At 46.6% G+C, this 16959-nt stretch overlaps 1 protein-coding gene across 3 annotated transcripts in view; it reads left to right on the top strand.

Moving 5' to 3' along the window:
• Positions 1 to 808: 808 nt before the first annotated feature.
• The window catches only part of CEMIP2 (cell migration inducing hyaluronidase 2), a 78533-nt gene continuing 62382 nt past the window's right edge, over positions 809 to 16959 (top strand). Inside the window, exon 1 of one of the 3 annotated variants that reach the window (XM_041744083.1) lies at positions 809 to 970. The gene's annotated coding sequence lies outside the window, so the exon portion shown is untranslated. Of the gene's footprint in view, positions 971 to 1722; positions 1948 to 2208; positions 2351 to 16959 lie in introns of those variants that run through there. The other 2 variants (XM_041744082.1, XM_041744084.1) reach the window with 2 other exon arrangements.

Consider the following 16959-nt stretch of genomic DNA (forward strand, 5'->3'; position numbering starts at 1 on the left):
GGACCCTGGGACCAGGACCTGCGCTGAGGGCACCCTGAACCATATGAGCCACCAAGGCACCTGTATCTGCTTCAAGAATCCTCCTTCCGCTCCCAGAAGGTCAGTGGCTCCCAAAGTGGGGTAGTTTCATTAAGGTTTCAGCACTGGATATTGTTGCTATTTTGGAGGCATCTTTCCAAAGTTTTAATGAATTTGAGGATGCAGCACCGTTTCTCAAACTTACACATTCCAGGCACCTGTGATTCAGATAGGTCTTGTGAAGTTTGGGAATCGGGAATGTTTCGAGGTGCCCCAGGGGAATCTTATCAGCCAAGATTTGGAAACTTCAATCTCTATAAACTCCTGCACCAAACTCGTGGAAACAGGGAATTCCCCTTCCCGCCTGCTGGGTGTGTCACGGTTACATGACTAAGGTTCTATTAAAAGGGGTGGGGAGGGGAGGCTGGAAAGAGCAACTCTGAAAAATGAACACTCGTATCTGTACAGTATTCGCTGGGAGAGTTCCCTTGCGGGACAACTTCCAATTCCGAAAGAACCGGAGGATGACGACCGCCTGGATTTGGCAGTCCTGCTGCTGTCACTAGCGGGGGACCTCGTGGGCCTGACTGATCGAGCCCCGGCCGCGCCCTCAGCGGGAGCCAAGGCTTCTCGTGGGGGGGCGGGGCGGCGGCGGCAGGGCTGCTCCGGCCCGGGTGCGAGGGTCCATAGAAGGTTCGCGGGCTTGGGGGAGGGGGAGGGGGAGGGGGAGGGGGCGGGAGGGCGGGGGAGGGGCTTGCTCAGCGCCCCTCCCGCGAGCAGCAGCCACTCCGGAGTGGCGCGGCCGAGGGGCGTGGGGCAACCTGGCTGTATTTATTCTGGCTGGAGAGCGGGGGCCGGGCCGCTCCGAGCTGCCGAGGAGCTGTCCCGAGTCCGAGAGCCGGCTGGCTCCCCGGGAAGGGCTAGGAGGAACCCAGCGCCCCGGCTCGGCCAGGTGGGGGCGGCCGTGGTGCGCTGGCCGGGCGCGCGGAACGTTCTCGGGAGTTCCTGGAAGTGGCTTTGGGGGTGATGCGGCTCAGGGTCTGGCTCCCGCGGCAGCGACGAGGGCGCAGCTCAGGCCGGGGGTGCCGGGGCGCAGTCGGGCTCCGCCGGGCGGCCACGGGGGTGCAGTGTCCAGCTCGGCCGAGGAGCGACGGGGGCGCAGTGTCGGGCTCGGCGCGCACAGGATGGCGGGGAGCAGGCTCCCCGGGGGCGAGGGCGGCTCGTCGTCGGGCTCGGCCGCGAGGGGCTGGGGCGCCGGCCCAGGTGCCGGCCGGCGCACGGGGCCGCGGCGGGGGGCGCTCAACGCCGGGTCCCGGGCTGCGGCGGAGCGCGCGGCGGGAGGAGCCCAGCGCGGCCGCCGCCTCCTCCGGCCGCAGGCTCCTCCTCTGCCCCCGCCTCCTCCGTGCCGTCCGCCCGCCCAATCGGCAGCCCTCGGCCCAGCAGAGCCGGGCCGCTTGTCTGGCCCGCGGAGGCTGAGCGCGACCGGAGCGAGGAGAAGCCGCGGCGCCCGCCGACCGGGGAAGCGCGACTCCGGGGCCGCGGTCCGCCCCGCGCCGCCGCCGCCGCCGCCGCCGCGCCCCGCCGTCGCGGGGCCGAGGCTCCCTTTGCCCCTGGAGGGGAAGGAGCGGGGAGCGCGGCGCGGCTGCTCCGGGAGCGAGCGCGCCGAGGCCCCGGCCCCCGAGGCTGGCGGCTGGAGGCGGGGGCGGGGGCGGAGGCGGGGGAAGTGCGCGTCATTCCCGGCGGAGAGCGCCTCACCTCCAGGCACGGGCTGCGGCTGCCAGTTGCAGACGAGCGGCGGCGGCGCGGCTCCGGGGGCTCCCTGGCCATGGAGAGAGGATCCGGACCCGGGGACGCTAGGGGCTCGGCTCCGTCTCGTTGGACCGCGGTGTAGGCACCTGGAGTAGCCGACGCTAAGCGGGGGAGGGGAAGGTAAGCGGAGGGGTTCCCCGCGCCCCCCTCCCCAGCTGCCCGCGGGGCCCCGCGCCCCGGCCGGCCCCCGGCGGCCTGGCATCGAGGCATTTCTGCCGAAAGGGCAAACCTCCTCCCGCCGCCGGAGCGCCCCGCCGCCCCCCCCCCCCCCCGCGCTCCGCCTCCCCGGGCCCCTCTCCCCTCGGATCGGGCGTAACCGGACTCCCCCCGGGCCAACCCCTCTCCGTAAGAGACGGTCTGGGGGGCCACGGCTTGACTTCTTTCTCTCCGTCTCTCTTTTCATTACGTTCACGGACGGGGAGGGAAACAATGGACCTTTGAAAGTCGGTGTGAACAGCCTCAAACTTTCCGGAGAGGGCTGGGGTGGGGGACAAGCCCCACAGGAAGCCGGCGGCGCTGGAAGGTTGGTGCAGCGTCCACCGCGGGGTCGGCGGCAGTGCGCGCGGGCGCGCGCGGGGTGACCTTTGTCTCTTTCCCATTCCCTCCGGGTTGGCGAACCCCTCACCCCTTACCCGGCTTTGTGGTGGTAGAAGTCGAGCGCGGGGCTGGGGGGTGGGGGTTTAAGATCGCTTGCAGCTCTCTTTGCAGCTGGGGATAGCCTTACCCCTGGACCCCACTCCCAGCTCTACTCTGCAGGGTCGGGAGGTCCTGGCAAAGTCGGGGGTCCCGCTCCCTGAGGATCCCGGAGCTGAGTAGTTGATGCCCCGGTGCGACATCCTTTGCAATAAGACCAAGGTCCTCATGTCCCTGGGGGATGCTCTCAGCTGACCGTCGTCGCCAGACCTCGCTGTGGAGCGAAAACCACTCACTTAAATTCTCTGCATAAGGTTAGGAAAGCAGACTGTGATCTCCTTTCATCAGCCGTCGGGTTGGAAGGGAGTGGAAGTAAGGTTAACTTTCATCCGACGCGGGAGCCACTCGCTGGCTTGTGTCCACTCTGCTTGATGCAGTGTGACAGTGTGAGGCGTTGTTGCATAATTGCATGTGTGCAGCGCGTGCAGATGTTTTTGGGAGCCCTTTACCAGGACAAAATGAGGATCTCGAGGAAGTGGGACGCAGAGATTTCACCTGAGCCGAGGGAGGCCTCAGACCTCGGGGCAGCCAGACATAACTACCTGTTGGAAGTGGCTCTGTGTTAGAAATGCATTTGAAATATTTAGTCTTCTGGGTCTTTGGTGGGCAAAAATGGAGCTATTGATCTTTGACCTTTGAAGGAAGCTTGCTATTTTCAAAATTGGTCTGGGCTTCACGCTCTGGTTGTGTGCCTTTGATTAGCTATTCAAAGGGCTCCTTTAGGTTTGCATTTTCTATGCAAAGCAGAAGAAAATGAACTAGGTACTTCTGCCTACTAGACACTGGGTCAGACCTTATGGGGTCGTATCCTTAACGTTACTCCCCCTGGTTTCTGTGTTCCTGGACTATAGGCTCAGAGTGTGCCGGGGGTGGAACTGGAAGTCTGCTTCTGGCTTTCAGTTCATTCCACCTGATGCTGTTTTATCTGAGTGTGTTTAAGCTCAGAAAATTAAGAAGTGAAGGTTAGAAGTGAATTTTGAGTCATCACCTACCTGTTCTGCTTCAACAGCCTGTGAACGAAGCTGAGGAGTGTGCAGACAGAGGAGTGTCTGGACAGGGCGGTCGAGAATCTGTGAACTCTAACCCTGTGCTTGTTTAGCTTTTCTTTGTCACAGGGAATTGTTTGAGTAAAGTCTCCTTTGTTGGTGAAAATCTGTAGATTTTCAGAAGTCTCAGATTTCACAACGGGAAGCTGGAATGGGACAACACCTCATTCGTGTTCTAATGAACCTCCTCTAGCCTGTTCCCAGGCTACCTTGGGAATGGAGAGAAGACAGACTAAGGAATTAAAGTCGTGGGCCATTTCCGAAGTTGAAAGGTTGCTACTTACCAGCTCTGCACGCCTGGGCCCCATTCTGAATTTGAGTATGATAGGATGAACCACAACAGTGCAGAAAGAGAACATTGAAATGATTATTATTAAATACTTAGTTTTGGATTCCCATGGAGTACTGGCTGTCAAAGTGTACTCTGTAAAGTGTCATAAACTAGGAGTCTTGCATCATCCACCCACCCACCCTGCATTCGACTAACAATTCTTATTCACCTCTTTTGTGTTAGGCACTTAGGAAGCAATCTGAATGCCCACAGTGTGCTGTGGTAGGCAGAGGGAGTTGGATGGAGTGGTTCAGGCTTGGGCAGTCACAGGGAGCCAAGATAATCAGAGGAGGCTTCCATCTTTAAGGAAAGATGAGATGGTCTCTGCCGTTGAAAGGAATGAGCCTAGGCTGGGAGAAAAGGAAATGAACAATTAGAAGGCCCAGTAAGTGTGTAAGTGTTTGGAGCATCATGCATAGAATGCTTTAAGGATCCAAAGGAGGACAAGACAGAATGCGGGGGTGGGGGGGGGGTGGGTGAGGAAGTAATTTAGTGAAAAATAAAGTTTTCTAAATCAGACAGAAATAGTAGAGACTGAACACTGGTGTTTGGTATTGGCAGTACCTTTTTTTTTTTTTTTTAAGATTTTATTTATTTATTCACGAGAGACACAGAGAGAGGCAGAGACACAGGCAGAGGGAAAAGTAGGCTCCTTGCGGGGAGCCCGATGTGGGACTCGATCCCAGGACTCCAGGATCACGCCCTGAGCCAAAGGCAGACACTCAACCACTGAGCCACCCAGGCATCCCATTGGCGGTACCATTTTGAAATGTAAAGATTGGAGTACTTGAAGTCAGAAGGGAGTTTAAAACGAGGCTCTGACATTTGCTAACCGTTTGCTGCTGGCCAAATCTCTCAATTCTTTACACGTTGTTTGTTCATCTGTAAAATGAGTCTAAGCATACTTTATTGAATTCTTTGATGACTTAATTTGCCGTGTATATAATAAAGTGCCACACAAACTAGTGCTGTTTGATATCGAAAGGTACTTTGAAAATAGGTTCTTTTTAGAGCTTTTTAGCTCTAAATCATACCTAAGTCCAACTGATCTCAGGGACAGATTTCTGTTTTGCTGACCCTTTCCATGGTGTTCTGAATCTCAGCTTGAGGGCAGTTTTTCAGACGTTAGGCTGGTTATTGTCATATGGCATTCCTCAACTTGTCCAGACATCTTCCCATCCCCAGCCACAGGAAATCTTTTCATTGCATTTGGGTTGTGAGCACTAATTAGAAGGATGGGCTGGCTCGTATAGTACCTCAATTGAGAGGGGCTTGTCTGGGTCTGCCATGGTCTTTCCCCTCCCTCCCAAGTCAAGCTAGCCCTTCTGCTTTCCCCTGTCCTAACAAGATGAATATGGAAAAGTGAAAAGGAAGGAAAAGCCATGCATCTGTGTTGAGACCATGAAAATGGCCCTTACTGGTTTTCTCCATCTGTAAAGAGGTGTAATTTTCAGTGACGCCCCCAGCAAGAACAGTTGTTGCCTGGCTGAAACTTGAATCTATGAGCATTATTTGCTTGAATATACTTGCCTTTCTCCTGACTTAAAATGGACTTAAGCTCATCTGACATTTTAATAAATTGCCTTTTGATAGGAATCCATACTCACATATTTAAAGCTAGTGTGTTCAGTGTGACTGGGGAGGAGGGGGATGGTACGAATGTGAATCAATTTTTAGGACATGTTGAATCCTAGCATGTAAGTTTGAAAGGGCTTTAAAAATAATATTAAGATGAGGAAGTTGGGACCCAGAGAGGCTAACTAATTAGGTAAGGTCATATAGTAAATTAATGGCTGAGCAGGGACAAGAACCTCTTTGTCCCTATTTCCAGTCAGAGCCCCCCCCCCCCCCAACGTACCCTGATTTGTTCCTGTTTGGTTTTGTTAGCAATTTCGTTTAGTGTTTTAATGATGAAATAATTTGCATTTGGGCTTAGGAAACCCATTGCACCCAACTTTAAAGCAGACACTCTATCTTTTCTCTTTGGGAGGATTTATACATGATATGATGCACACAGGGGGGTGCTGTGACATGTAACACATTTCTGGCAAATAGGGAACTAAGTATAAAAATATTGTTCGCTTTACTTGCATTTTCTGTAAATTGCACACAAATTTAAAATACCATAGAAGTGCACATTGTTTTTTAAAAGAGAAGTTCCTGGAAACATTATTCAGATTTGTGTTGTGAATCATAGGATAAAAGTATATTAGAAATATGTTGGTTGGCATGGTCTTTTGTTTTCTTGTGCTTGCTTTGGGAAGCCATTAATGTTGGTTGTCAGGAACTATGTTCAGCAAATATTTTATTGCATTCCTAAGATGTGCAGGTCTCTGTGCTGGTTGCTGTGAGCAGTACAAAGATGAAAGAAGCATAGGGTCTTTATTAAAATGTCTCTTTAAAAAATATGGCATGGACTGGGATGCTGTGTATGACTTAACACACACAATTGCTATCTCCCATCAAATCAGCCCTTTGACCGATTAGGTAAATCTGCCTTGAAATTATTATTTGCCTAACCCTGTGGCCAGATTTGTAACATGACTTTTATTCTCATTACGTGGTAACAAGTGGTAAACCTTTTATATTTATTTTATCAGGGCTGCATCTTCCTTTGGACAGTAAGAAAAAATTGACAGCATTTGGACACTTTAATGATATTATGAAAAGTTTGCCTCAGAGAGCTTGTAGCAGTCCTGGCTTTAATACAGTATTTAGAATAGTGTGAACACTGCATAGATGTGTGATTGGAACATTATTGCCTGAAAGGATTGCAATTTAAGACAATCCATGCTGAGCTACGGAGAGAAGAATTGCCCTCATTGACTCTGAGTTTGATATAAGTATCTTAAAACATAAATATCCACCACAAGCCAGATGTCTTGGTCATATCTAATTATGAAGTCTCTCTGAAGAGTGAAATTGTTATTGATTTGGGAGCTCTTGCCTAATCACCGGCTTGTACTTGGGTACTGCCAACCTTCTGTTCTTCTAATGGTCTTCACTGACAGCCCACTTCCCTGAAGAATGAATCGTTTTTTTTTTTTTTCCTGCATACGATGAGGTTGGAAAATTAATTATTAACATTTCAGGGAGTGGAAAGATGAAGTTTAGCCCGAGGACAAATGCCTGATTCCTGTTTCAGAAGGAATGAGAAAAATGAGTCATTGTTTTTATTGTGGCTTAAAAAAAAAAAAAAAAAAAAAAAAATATATATATATATATATATAGTTTTTTTATGACCACCAGTGCCACCTCTCTCAAGTCCTCTTCGCATGAGGATTTTAGGAATTCCATTTCCTTCACGCAAAAGCTGTGGCCTTAATTGTTCAGTGAGTACTTGACGACAGCCGTTCCCCCGCCACCGAAGGACATGCTCAGATAGAAACCAAGTGCTAGGAACGTGGAGAAGCTAGCAATTTGGTAGCAAGTGGGCTGTGTACAGAGGTGGAGCTGAGGAGGCCAAAAGGAAGATGGATCGTCTTTTCAGCATGGGCAGTGATGTCTTTTGATTAACGCTGAGAGCTGCTTTCCCAAGTGCTTGAGCTCACTTCGCTGCCTGTCCTGTCCATGTGGTCACGCTTCATGATGTAGGGTCAGCTCGGGGCTGGCTGGTCCGGCTGCCCAGCTGCGCGTGGGCTGATCTGGGCTTTCTCTCTCTCTTATTATTATTTTTTTTAAAGATTTTTATTTATTTGAGAGATACACAGAGAGGCAGAGACACAGGCAGAGGGAGAAGCAGGCTCCATGCAGGGAGCCTGGCACGGGACTCGATCCCGGGTCTCCAGGATCACGCCCTGGGCTGAAGGCAGCGCTGAACCGCCGAGCCACCCGGGATCCCCTGAGCTGGGCTTTCACTAAAGGATTGCTTCCCACTTGTGCTCTCTGTTTGTGCTTAAGGCCCTGGAGCTCCTCCTGCAACCCCCCCCCCCCCCCCCCCCCCGCCCCGTTTGCCTGGTCCCTCCGCTGCTGGCCGGGTCTGTCCCTGCTCAGCTGGGCCAAGTCTAAGGCCCCTCCAGGGCTTGGTCAGTGCTCCTTTACAGGTGCTCCCTGCTGACTCCCTGGTACCATGTAGTTTTGATGAGCATCCAGCCTGGAGGAGGTGGAACATGGTCCCTTCTGGAGGCTTCCCACACCGCAGGACGTCAAGCACTGTCACTGTTTTTATTTTTGGCCAGGAACTCATCCGCAGGTGACACCGGGCCTGCCAGCCTTCCGGAGACTACCCTACAAGAGCCTTCTGTCCGTTTCCTCCCGTATTGGTCACGGGTAGACCGTGTGTTGTCATCGTCGTGGCAGAGTCCCGTGGTGGATTTTAGTTTACATGTGCGAAGGAAGCCGTTAGTGGTGGTCTGGTGGCATGTGTGTGGCTAAGTCGGTTTGCCAGGCCTTTAAAAAATTTAACTCTAGTCTGTTGGTAGAGATCTAATAAAATCAGGTGATCACTTCTTTGCTCCCTCCCACCCCCGTGTCTTTGCCCCAACATGCATTGTACTTTGCACATATCTCTTTATTTGGATCATCTCCTGATCCCCCAACACAGAGCTCTGAGCTCCTCGAAGGTAGAGATTGATTTGTTTGTGTACTGCTGGGTCCCCATCATCTAGCAGAGTCCTTGTCTGATAAGAGATGTTCAAGCTGAGTGTGTTCCCTGTCCGGCAAGCCTTTACTCTCAGTGGTGAAAATTGTGTTAAAAATAGGCTGCGCGTAAAAAAAAAAAAAAAAAAAAAAAAAAGGCTGCGCGTTGTAGGTAAAAGAAATAGTACATTTGGATTCCAGTCCTGGCCCTGCCATTAACAGAAACTTTGCTTTGATGCTGGATTGAGTGGCCCCCGATCACTTCAATCTGGGCATCTCATTATTCATCTGGAGTATCGCCTGGTTCGACAGGCGTGTCCAGACATACTCGCTGTAGGCTTTCTCCTGTCGTTGCGTTTTGATGTCTGTATCTCAAGAGATCGTGGACTTCTGGTGCATCTGTGCTTCCTTCTCAAACAACTCTCTGTTGCCTTTTCTTTTCCTTTTTTTTTTTTTTTTTCCTACTTCCAATATTTTAACTGCCATAAACTTTCTTGGCTCTTTCTTCTGGAGAAGTATTTTTCAAGCTTGGCCCCTGGCGCTCAGCAGAGAATGCAGCCCACAGGCAGCTCTGCCCTTTGCTGTAACCTTAATTAAATCAGCCTCCCTCAGGTCAGACGTTGGCTTTGGTTCTTTCTTCCGAAGGCCAGCTGCAAGGCTGATGACACGCCTGCATCTGCCATTGTGTGCCTCGCTGGCAGCCATCCGTCACTGTCAGCAGGTTGGGAGCCTCTGTGCTGCGTCCTCCCAGCCTGTGGGGAGCCAGGGCGAAGGGGGTGGTCTGAGGAGCTCTGGGAAGGAGGGGAGAAGAGAGGGTGGCTTCTCAATAGGAAGCGTTAGGAGCAAAAGCAATCTGAGGAATAAGAATCAGGAAAAGGATATAGGGGTGAAGAGCAGAGGACAACGGGCAGGTAAGATGACTCCCTTCTTTCTCCACTTTTCCAAGTTTTATTTATCCTTGTAGGTCTTTCCTCCCACCCAGGGGCCTACCGACTGTGCTTTTTTTTTTTTTTTTTTTTTTTAAATATTTTTTGACCGGGTAAGGAGTGTTAGATACTCTGCTTGTCAGCCTTGCTCCCCTGTTGGTCTTTGTGGGTCTGTGTTTTCTTTTTTCTTTTGCTTCTCTTTTGTTGCCCATGGTAATGTTCTTCGGCCTTTGAGCCCTGTCAGCCATCTTGGCTTTGGGGTCAAGCAGGGCTTTTCATGGAGATGCTTAACAGATCTGAAAAAGGATTAATGAGTACGTTTGGTGTCAAGAAAATCAGACATCTGCCTCCTGTACGTTGCATGAATGAGAGGACTGTAAGAATGAAGTAAAAATATTTCTCAAAGGTCGCCTATATAACTCTGAGACGGGAAAGTGTTCGCTTGGTTTCCTTGGGGCAGGAGATATTATGAATAAAGCCTCTTTGTTCCGAGGGATCCATATTTAACAGGAGATTCCAATATAATTTTCGAGGATGCATCCACTTCAGCGAAATTGTAGCCGATTTGCTCATCTGAATTCCTTCACTACAGACACATATACTCGGCGTTTATTGTTTCATCATTTGCATCATAATCCAACTTGTATTTTTAGTTAAATTTTGTTTTCCAGGGATTTACTCTTTCCTGACTATAACTTTGTGGCAAAGAGAAGAATGCTTCACAAAAAGTGAATTTCTTTTTTTTTTTTTTTTTAAAGATTTTATTTATTTATTCATGAGAGATACATAGAGAGAGAGAGGCAGAGACACAGGCAGTGGAAGAAGTAGGCTCCATGCAGGGAGCCCGACGTGGGACTCGATCCCTGGTCTCCAGGATCATGCCCTGGGCTGAAGGCAGGTGCTAAACTGAGCCACCCGGGCTGCCCAAAAAGTGAATTTCTAAGCAGGAAAACAAAAATGTCTTCTGGCTTTAAATGATACTTATTCTGACTCAAATATTACTGACAAAAAAATCAGTTTTAGTCAATTTAGCCTTTTTTGGAGATTATAGGATTGACAAATTCCTTATAATTTCTCTGTATTATATCAATAGAGTTCATATGTACGGTGGGAGGAGGTAATGTGAACAATACATGGTGCTAGGCTAGAAGTCTAGGTGTATTGGTGTTTATATGTAATAGAAGCTCCATTTGGGGGAGTATCATTTATCATATGTGTCTAAATTGACCAAGTGGAAGGAGAAGGTAGGGGAATAAAAATGAAGATTTCTCAGCCCCTTATCTAACTTTCCCTGGGTAGGGAGAGGTTTATAATGAAGGATTGGTACTTCCCCTCTTCCTCTAAACATTGGCTTGGCCACCATCAGCTTAGTAAAAGTGAGCCAGAACTAATACAAATAACTAACTGTGCCAGGTGTCTTATGTCTTGGGAATGTGTCAGACAGTTGCAGGTTATAGTGACTCATCTTGTTTTAGAGATTTGAAAGAAGAAACGGAACACCTACCTATGCAAGGTAATACTGGAAAATATGTCTTGTCTGTATGAAGGCGCTGTTGTGTTTGGAGGTCTCAGGGTACTGGATTCTTTGGGAGTATGTCTACACAAACCAAGTAGATCTTTGAAGGAAACTGCACTTAATTTTTCCCCATCATCTCTTATCTCCCAAGCAGCTCTATGTACAGACCTAGCATTTATATTGAATTCTTTTGCAGGGATTATCATTTAAAAACGAATTTTATCCTGTATGCTCTAGAATAGGATATGCGATGAAATAGATTCCTTTAAACTATGGATAGAAGGATGTTCCCCCAGGAACTTTTCAACCATTGTTTTTGAAAATCTTTATGATATGTATTTAAACACATACTCTTCATGAAAGTATTGATCACACGTAAGTACTTGACATTTTGAAAAACAAAAGGGCGTAAAAGTCAGTTTTGCTAAGTTTATTTCTTACTGAACAACTTTATATGATTAAAATGTTGAGCTCTTTGTTTATCAAGTAGACATGGTCTGAATCTACAATAAAAGAAGCACCCTCCTGCCCCCCCCCCCCCCAACCTGATTCCTTGGTGTTCTCTTTCTCTTAAAAATGGGAGATTGGAAGTTGGAACCATTAATTGGAAGTCCAAGGCCATTAGGAGCTGTTTAAGATTTTAACTAGGTCATAATTACTAAAAATTATAAACATCAATCATTTGTTTTCAAGGTAATTCATGAACACCTCTTGTTCCTGGCATGTTTGACTTTTTGTTGTGAGTGAGCATACCAGTAGGTGTGTGGTAAAGACCTACCAAGATCTTAATAAGAGGAAGTCTCCTCAGCCAGATTTTGGCCAGTTGTACTGAAACTCTAGCTTCTAGGGCAAGCATCCTCAACCACCATGTGAATAATAAGCACTATTGCAGGCACTTTGTCTTCAGTATTAGCATCTCAGCAGTAGAAAGAATGTGAAGACTCAGTCTTTTTAAAGAGCACTTACTAGTTTTGAATTACTGGTGCTATATTTGTACAAAAATGACTTTCCCTTTGACCACAGCATTGTTTTCAGAGTAAGCTCTATGCCTGGTGTGGGGCTCGGAGTGTGGGACATGAACACATGACCTGCTGATCAAGAGTTGCATGCTCTACCGACTGAGCCAGCCAGGAGCCCCAGATCACAGCATTTATTGGCTGTCAGCATTACAATATGAAGTGGAATGGAACACTTTCCTTTTTCTTATGTGCCTACTGCATTTCCTACTGTTTTGCTAAAAGTGTTACAAAATATTGTGAAAAGTTGAGCTTGTCTGGTTTGCTGCTCTTTATCTTTAGAATTCCCGTGTGCTGTTGGTAATAATACCTTTATTCACCCGCTAGATTGCATGCTAGGATTGCATTTTGTAAAAATTAATACTTTGGCTTTTTTGCTTGAAGTTGTAAATGTCCTCAGTTTTTCCCAAACCAGGGCAACAGATACAGATAGAGTAGACAAATTTCCCAGAGCCTCAAGGATGTTGAGGGAAGATTAAGTGGGTGATTATAATCTATGTGGGTGTTGCATGTGTGTGTGTGGTCTGTAGAGGTATAGTCTGATGTAAGTTCAACAAGCACCTAGTGAGTACCTACTGTGTTTAGGGTCATATGAGAATACTAAGATGAGTAAGACTAGTTCCTGTTGTCAAGAGGCTTAGAGTCAACTGCAGGGGATGGTTGGACAAGTCTACATGTTAACTGAAACATAAAAGGCAAAAGGCAAGATGATCCTAGAAGAGTTTTGTTAAATTTTTTTTTTTTTTTTTTTTTAGTAATCTCTACACTTAACGTGGGGCTTGAACTCATGACTCCCAGATCAGGAGTTACGTCCCCTACCGACTGAACCAGCCAGGCCAGGAGCCCCCCAACAAGAGTCTTAAACAGAGTGCAGGGAAAAACAGACGGGCAACTTCATGTTAGAATCCTGAGATGACAGGGCTTCATGGATGGGATGGCATAGTGTTTGACAACTTTAGATGAGAATATCTCACTTTTTTTAAAAAATATTTTATTTATTTATTCATGAGAGACACACAGAGAGAGGTAGAGACACAGGCAGAGGAAGAAGCGGGCTCCCTGTGCAGAGTCTGATGTGGGACTCGATCCCAGGACCCCAGGATCATGACTTGAGCCTCAGGCAGATGCTCAGCCATGCCTCACTTTTCTTAAAATCATGTTCTTTCTCTCTCTTTTTTCTCTTTTTATTTTTTATTTAAAATTTTTTTTTCTCTCTTTTTAAAAAGATTTTATTCATCCATTTAAGAGAGAGAGCACAAGCAGGGGGGAGGGGCAGGCAGAGGGAGAGGGAGAAGCAGGCTCCCTGCTGAGCAGGAAGCTGGACAGGGGGCTGGATCCCAGATCTCAGAATCCAGAACCCAGATCCCAGAACCCCCAGATCGTGAGCTGAGCCTGCCTTAGGCAAGCAGTCAACCGACTGAGCCACCCAGGTGCCCCATATCATGCTGTTTTTTTAAAGGCCCAAGAAACTTTTGTCAACTTGATCTTTAATGTCATGGAAATTCCAAAATATTTTTTGCAATTACTTCTTGTAATTGGGTGCTCTTGCCAAATGCACTGACCCCTCCCACCTTGAGTTACTGTTTGAGGTTATGCAGTCTTTTTTTTATCCAACAGAAGAATTGTATTTAAAATAACAGCAAGTTAGGATGCCTGGAAGACTTGGTTGGTTGGGTGTCTGCCTTCAGCTCAGGTCAAGATCTCAGGGTCCTGGGATTGAGCCCCGCATCCAGCTCCCTGCTCAGTGGGGTTCTGCTTCTCCCTCTCCCTCTGCTCCTCCTCTGGCTCATGCTCTTCTCTCTTTCTTTCTCGCAAATAAAAAATAAAATCCTAAAAAAAACCCCAGCAAGTTTTAAAGGTGTTTTTGTGAGTTTTTTTAAGACAGAAGTAGTAGGTTTTGAATGCTTCCCACTTTCTCGGTATTTGCATTTATATCTTGCGAGTTGCTGTAGTTTCATATTCTTAGTGATTTCTTGAAATACCTACTATATTTTTACTACTATATACTATTTGTATACTTACTATTTGCCTAAGTTCCCTGTGAAGGTCTTTAATGGCATGGTATTTATTTATTTACATGCTATCATGATATATGACATGATATTTATTTACTTAATGATTTTACTTTTTTTTTTTAATGCTTTTGTTGATTTTTTTTCTTTTTTTAATTTATTCAGAGGCAGAGAGAGGCAGGCAGAGAGGCAGAGACACAGGCAGAGGTAGAAGCAGGCTCCAAGCAGGGAGCCCGATGTGGGACTCGATCCCGGGTCTCCAGGATCACACCCCAGGCTGCAGGCGGTGCTAAACCGCTGTGCCACCGGGGCTGCCCTGATTTTACTTTTTAATTAATTATTATTAAGCCTTTCGGGGCTACTACTTTTTATCATTCAGTAAATAAATATGAGATAATTCTTCCAAATACCAGAAGTTATGCTTCAAAACCCTTCATGGAGTGCATTTTCAAACTCCACGAGTGACTTAGTTTTCCCATATTTTAGATTATCTGTCTATATTGAGGGATTTAGCTCAGGCTGTGATAGCTCTTCAACTACATCATAAAATGCTAATGTGTTCCTTCCGTATAGTACTGTGTTCTTTACAAAGGCAGTCCTCTTACAAACGACATGTAATATGAACAAATGATTAGTGTATTGAGTGAGCACATTGGTCTGTCATAAAAACTTTAAAATGATAGCTAATACTCACTTTGACATCCTGTAATCCTTGAAGGGACTCCATCTTTTCTTCTGTAAGTTGCTTCTTTATCTCAGAACCCCAAGCTCACACTAATCCAGGGCTATAATTGTATTTTCTCTTCCCTGTGGTTTTCTTAATAGCATTTTCTTTTCTCTAGCTTCCTTTATTGTAAGAATACAGTATGATACATATAACCTACAAAATGTGTGGTAACCAACTGTTTTAACTTATCCATAAGGCTTCCAGTCAACTGTAAGCTATTAGTAGTTAAGTTTTTGGAGAGAGTCAAAAGTTATATATGGAGTTTTGACTGCTGTGGGGGGTGGGTGCAGGGATCAGACCCCGAACCCCACCCCCCCAATTTCAAGGGTCAACTGTATTTTCTTTGTCAATTACACTCTGTCTTCAAGCAAGTGTTTACTATTGGATTTAGGAATTGTATTTTTTGGATGCAATACATCCTTCCTCTATCCTTCATAGTGCTCAGTGCAAGTCTCTAGTGACCACAAGAGCTCACAACTGTTTATCGAATAAGTGAAATATCACTTTTTTCCCACAAATAATTTTTTTTAAAGATTTTATTTATTTATTCATAGACACACACACACACACACACACAGAGGCAGAGACACAGGCAGAGGGAGAAGCAGGCTCCATGCAGAGAGCCCGACATGGGACTTGATCCAGGGTCTCCAGGATCACGCCCTGGGCTGCCGGCGGTGCTAAATCGCTGTGCCACAGGGGCTGCCCTCCCACAAATAATTTAAATCTATAACTATCAATCATTATATTTTTAAGTAATTGATTCATAATACCACTCCTAAACTCATAAGTGTAAAGTGAGGTTCTAAAGCAATGTATTTGGATCTTGTATCTTTAAAAAACATGATAAATTGAAAGAGAAATCTGCATAAAATGATTTTTTGGTTGTAATTTTTTTAAGGTTTATTTATTTATTTGAGTAATCTCTACACCCAACGTGGGGCTTGAACTCACGACCCCAAGGCCAAGGCATTACATGTTCTTCTGACTGAGCCAGCCAGATGTCCCTGGTTGTAATTTTAAGATGGTTTCAACAGTGTGTTTATTTCTTAGGAAAAGGATGATTGTATTTGCTGCTTATGCACTTACATGTTTTTCACTGAAGTGGAGCTTATGTGCCCCGAATATATGAATATAAAGATATTTAGTTTTGAGGTACCTGGCTGGCTCAGTTGGTAGACCTCGCAACTCTTGATCTCGGGGGTCATGAGTTCAAGCTCCATGTTGGATATAGAATTTAAGTTTACTTAAAAAAAATTAAGAAAAAAAATATTTAGAGTTACAAGAGTTCAGGGAAAAACACAGGCACAATTATTTTTCATTTATTGATCATTTTAGTTTGTGGCAGATACCATCCGAGTTTTCCATGTTAGGATATCATTTTGTTAACGTGAAGACACAAATTAATTCCCAGTGGGTTGGTGACTTCATTTAGCCTCTTACTGCCTGCTATTATATTGTGGGTACATCTGGAGACCCATCATCTCCCACAAAAGGGCCCTCCAGCCTGTTAAGTAATAACAACCTTTCTCACCCTGAAACAATGAAGTATCAGATGATTGCAGCCTCAAACAAAAGCTTCCCATTCCCTTTCAGAGCAGATTACAGTCACGATTCCCCTCCCACCCTGGTGAGCCTGGCACTCAAGAATATCTAGTTTAGTCCTTTCTTTGTTAATAGAGGATCACAAAGGGGCCTTTGTTATACTCTCTCATTTCTTCCAGCAGGATGTCCCCATTATTTCGTTCTGGTTGGCACATGCAGCAATTTCTTCAATACCACCTTGAATCCTGTTCTCATCCCTTTGTCTTGGAGCTTTAGCTTCATCTAAATAATTACCTTTGTTCAGAAATCAAACCCCACAAACCAAGTGGTTTTGACAGACATACTGACTCTGAGAATGTTCTTTGCCCCGTATAAAATCAGCGTCAATACCTGATTAGATTCCCTTTCTGTCTCCATTAATTTCCAGGTCGTTTGGGTCCTGGGAATGCTTATTGATGTCTTTTCTAATGACCACATTTTGTGTTTCATGGATTTGCTGTCGTTTAGAGCAATTTGGGGTCCCCTTATGACTGGGATCTTATTCACTGTTTTGGCAGAAGTCGAGGGGAATTAATTACAAGGGGACTGAATGAAATCAGGTGACTCCGAGATGCTCTAGCTATTAAGGAAGGGAAGTAATGGAACCATGTTTCTGAAGCCACTGAACACATCATATTTATCCACAGTCCTTATTTATCCACAGTACTAAGAACATGATAGAAGCATAGCATTTCTGGCTTCC

This window comes from Vulpes lagopus, chromosome 2, assembly GCF_018345385.1.
Source record: "Vulpes lagopus strain Blue_001 chromosome 2, ASM1834538v1, whole genome shotgun sequence".
Classification (NCBI taxonomy): Eukaryota; Metazoa; Chordata; class Mammalia; order Carnivora; family Canidae; genus Vulpes; species Vulpes lagopus.